Source organism: Halichoerus grypus, chromosome 4 (assembly GCF_964656455.1).
Source record: "Halichoerus grypus chromosome 4, mHalGry1.hap1.1, whole genome shotgun sequence".
Taxonomy (NCBI): domain Eukaryota; kingdom Metazoa; phylum Chordata; class Mammalia; order Carnivora; family Phocidae; genus Halichoerus; species Halichoerus grypus.
Window position 1 is genome coordinate 52,547,047 of NC_135715.1, and position 4,714 is coordinate 52,551,760.

General features: G+C 43.5%; 1 long non-coding RNA gene across 1 annotated transcript; it reads right to left on the bottom strand.

The window, feature by feature from the left end:
• Window positions 1–956: 956 nt before the first annotated feature.
• On the bottom strand, window positions 957–4,419 carry LOC118544999 (uncharacterized). The gene is made up of 2 exons (XR_004921889.2): window positions 4,276–4,419; window positions 957–2,567 (listed from the first exon to the last, which is right to left on the bottom strand). It is a non-coding gene; the product is annotated as an uncharacterized LOC118544999 (long non-coding RNA).
• Window positions 4,420–4,714: the final 295 nt, after the last annotated feature.

Genomic DNA, 4,714 nt, shown 5'->3' on the forward strand with positions numbered 1-4,714 from the left:
GGTAGTTGCCAGGGGCTGAGGGAAGGGGATTTAGGGAATTATTGTTTAACAGGTACAGAGTTTTAGTTTTGCAAGATGAAAAAGTTCTGGAGATTGCACAAAAATGTGAATATACTTACCACTACTGAACTGTACACAAAAATGGTTAAGAGGGCAAATTGTGTGTCATGTGTATTTTGTCATAAGGTGTTTAAATAATGCCTAATATTAATGCCTGTAGGCAGAACACATGTAAAATGTGTCCTTCCTCCCCTTTGGGCCACGCCCCTGAGGCTCTTCTCCTCGAGTCAACGGCATGCCAGGTGACCCCGTGTTCATATTAGGCCTTCTTGGTTTCTGTGCACTATGTTCGTCCTCCTGCTGGATGGAAGCTCCCCAGCAGGAACTGTTCTACCTCCTTGAGCCCCCACGGCAGCCTGGCCAGTTTTCCCTCAATGAATGTTTGCCTCTTCCTCAGATGCGAGACGTAGTGAATTCAAGTATCCGGCAGTCTCAGAGATCAAGAGCTAAAAATGATGTGAGTGAAGACCTAGCTCCACGGACTTTGAGAACATACCCTGGGCGCTCACTGGTGGTTGAATGACAGTTACCACTGCTCTGGCCTGGGTGCGGGCACATTCTGAATGAATCGGTCAAGTTGACGCCCATAAAAAGCACTAGACGGTGACTGGCAGAAGCATATACTAAAACAATTCCTATTTGGTTTCTTTGCAGGTATTTATATGGTTTGACATTATTGGTTTTATTTGTTATTTATTTGTTTGTCTATTTATTTTTGTTCTGGTAAATTCAGCCTCTCATTTCTTTTTTTTTTATTATTATGTTCAGTTAGCCCAGCATGTAGTACATCGTAAGTTTTTGATGTAGTGTTCAACAATTCATTAGTTGTGTATAACACCCGGTGCTCATCCCAACATGTGCCCTCCTTAAAAATGTGAGTATACGCAAACAAAGGATTTACAAAATTTTCTTGCATCAAGTTTACTCTGGCTTGGGCCACACAATGCCTGAATTGACTGAAAGTGTCCAACTGTCAATTACTGAGATGACCCCATCATTTCTCCACATCCACCCTCAGACCCTGAGCTTTTTATCACTGTATTCTGGTACTATCCTACTATTCAAACACTTTGCAAACACAGGTGGTGGGCGGTATGGAAAGAAAGAGGCAGAGGAAAGAGAAAATATGGGGAAACAGAAGGGGAGAAGGAAGAGAAATGGAAAATCTAGTCTATGAGCCTCTAAGTCAGCGGTTCTCAAACTAGAGTGATCATCAGGATCACACAGTCTTGTCGCCACACAGATGCTTGGGTGAGGCCCAAGAATTTGCATTTCTAATCTGGTCCCAGGAGATGCTGCAAGTGCTGGTCCAGGAGCACTTCTCCAAAGTGGTGGGTCTTAATCACCACTGAACAGAAGATAAACCTGAGGAGCTTTGAAAAATCCTGCTGTCCAGGCCATGCCCTAGATCAGGTGAGTCAGAGTCTGTGAAGACGGAACCCAGGCAATAGTAATTTTCAAAAAAGTTCCCAGGATTTCCAAGGAAGCGGCCAAGGTGGAAGACCATAGCTTTGGGCCCTGGCTACTCAAACTGAGCAGGGCTGCCCAGCAGCAGGGGCATCACCAGGGAACATGTTAGAAATGCAGACTGTCAGGCCCCACCCCGACTGCTGAGTATGGGTCTGCATCTAACAAGCAAGCTTCTCAAACTTCGGCATACACAGGAACACGTGCGGAGAAATCGGGCCCGTGGAGAGATTCTGTCATGCTGGTTGCAGGAAGGGAACCAAACATCTGCAGAAACAGGAAACGTGCTGCTGTGGTCACAGTGCAGAGAGCGTTCAGAACAGGAGAATACCAGGGACTGAACCCTCTGAGCAACATTGCCTTTATTTATTTATTTATTTTTACAGACCTGTACCTCTGAGACAAATAATACATCATATGCAACATTTAAATACATCCAAACACAGTTTCTTGCAATGAGCCTTTCATTTAAAAAATCAGATGAGAAGAAATAGATTAAACATTTTCATCTTGATATTTGTTCTTTTGAGTATTAAAATGGTCACTTTTGCATGGAATGTGCTTAAAATACCAATAGCTCCCGTTGTTATAGCTAGTAGCATCAGGAATATCTGATGACTGAGGGATTCCACCTGGGTGGCTGTTTTAGGGTCCGCGGCTTCATGGGCTCAGCATGTCATCGCCAAAGTGCGTCCGATCACCTATTTTCCAGATGCTGTTTTGTGAACTTCAGGGGCAAGCCAGGAGTGCCAGCCAGGTATGGAGTTCTGATCTCATCAAAAAAAAAGAAAAACAAAACAAAACAAAACAAAAAACCAAAACACGAAAAACCAGAAGCAGCTCACATGGTGGGAAACTCCCAGAAGAGGCACAGACCCTAGCAAAGGAAGGTGAGTAAGCACAGGAGCTCTGAAGCCCAACTGTATAGGTTCAAATCCTGCCTCTGCTACTTACTACCTGTGTGTCCTTTGCCAGTACATTGACTTCTCTGTTATTCATTTCCTTCATCTATAAAATGGGCATGATGATGAAAACAGTCCCTGTTGTTGAGAGGATAAAATGAGTTAGTATTTGTCAAGCTCTTAGGTCTGGCCCATCACATCATAGTTGTTGTATAATGATTGTTAAATATGCAGGGTAAGAAACAGAAGCATTTATATTCTTTTGCATAGTTCTACCCTAGGAAAAACTTGGAAGATACTATCTCAAGTTATAGAAAAATATCCTCTGTCTATGGGACTAAGTAATTTTAAATTGCTCTGTGAAGGGAGAATTTCATGAAGAGGGAATCTTTAGGTTCTGAGGCTGGGGCTGAGTCAGTTTGGTGACAAATTTCTTTAAATGGAATGGGACATGACTGTCAATTCTATAGCCAAGTAATAGGAAGTAAGTGATACATGATATAGAACAAAAAATGATTAAAAGGACATAAATTAATAAAGAGGAAGGAGTATTTTCAAAAGACGATAAAACAGTAATAGTCAATAACACCAAGAAAACCCCCTTCTGTGAAGAGACAGTGAATTCAGAAGAAAAGGCTTTTGTAGACCATTTAGACCTAACAGGCTTCATATTAGTACATGATTAGGAAATCATTTTTTAAATGCTTTCAACTGGCAAAATAAAAAAATAAAATGTTCTCTCTTTTGTGAAGTGGAAGGAGATGACCCCAGCAGCCTTAACCAGAGGACTTCCCTGGTCACGAGGTTCTATCTCTTGGGGCATGTGGGTCCATCCAGCCACATAATCCAAACATGCTAAAACACACACACACACAAACATAATCCAGGCTGCTTTTCCCAACCCCAGAGCCTCCATGAAACCACCATGAGCCATACACTTGGATCACATCACATCACCCCAAATCAGACATTTTCTATTGTAGAGACAGCCTGGCGAAGTTTCTCCCTTCTGCTTCACAAGAAATTGCCTCGCCGGTCAAACCTTCACCTCTTTCGGTGGTTCCTTCTCCTGGTTCCTTCTTAAACTTGAAGTGTCCGGTCCTTGACTCCCTTCTCTGTCAGCACCCTTACCTTAGAGATGTCATCCCGCCATAAAGCCTTTGCCGTTGTATCTCCAGCATAGACTTCCCTCCTGAACTCCAGCCTCATCAGGCTCAAGTGTCTGCACTGCCTCTAGCACATCTCACAGACAACTCAAACCTGTCATGTCCAAAAATTGAACTTCTGATCTTCCCCCAAAACCTGCTCCTTCCAAATCTCAGTTGATAACCACCTCAACCTTCCAGCTGTCCAAGACAAAAACCTTGGAGCCCTTCCCAAGTCTTCTCTGCCTCATCCAACAGTAAATCCATCGGAAATCCTGATTCAGAAATTAAGAATTTGACCACTTCTCACCCCCTCTGCTGCTGCCACTCTGGTCTGAACTGCAATTGTATTTTACCTGGATTACACAAAAGCCTCCTCATCTTTTAAAAAATGTAAGTTGGGGTACCTGGGTGGCTCAGTCGGTTAAGCATCTGCTTTTTGCTCAGGTCATGATCCCAGGGTCCTGGGATCAATTCCTGCATCTGGCTCCTTGTTCAGCGGGGAGCCTGCTTCTCCCTCTCCCTTGACCTCCCCCCAATCCCGCTCCTGCTCTCTCTCTCTCTCAAATAAATTCTTTTTTAAAAAAATCATGAATCAGATCATGTCACTCCCATGCTCAAAACTCTGCATGGCTCCACATTTTACTCAATAAACATTACATTCCTTAAAGTCTTCCATGGTCTGGTCAAGCCCTTGTTACCTGTCCGATGTCCCCTCTTGGCGCTCTCTCTCTCCCTTGTTGCCCTCAAGCCACGCTGGCCCCCCTGCGGCGCCTTCCATCTCGCAGTCTTTGCCCTGGCGGTCAGGCCACCTGGCATGCCCTTGACTCAGATCACGACGTGGCTTCCTCTCTCACTTCTTAAAGTCTTCACTCAAAAATCATTTTTTTTAAAAGAGACTTCCCCTGGCCACCGTATTTAAAACTCTAGCCCCACATTTCCATTCTCAAGCCCCCTTACCTTTTATTGTCTGTTGTTTCCTTTAGCGCTTTCAATCTTCCAATATACCAAATAATTTATTTATTTCTTATCTGTCTCCCCTTGCTAGAATGTAAGCACCATTAGGTCATGGAAATTTGACATATTTTATTCATATAGTAGATACGCAATAAATATTTGTTGAGGGAACACATTCCTGAT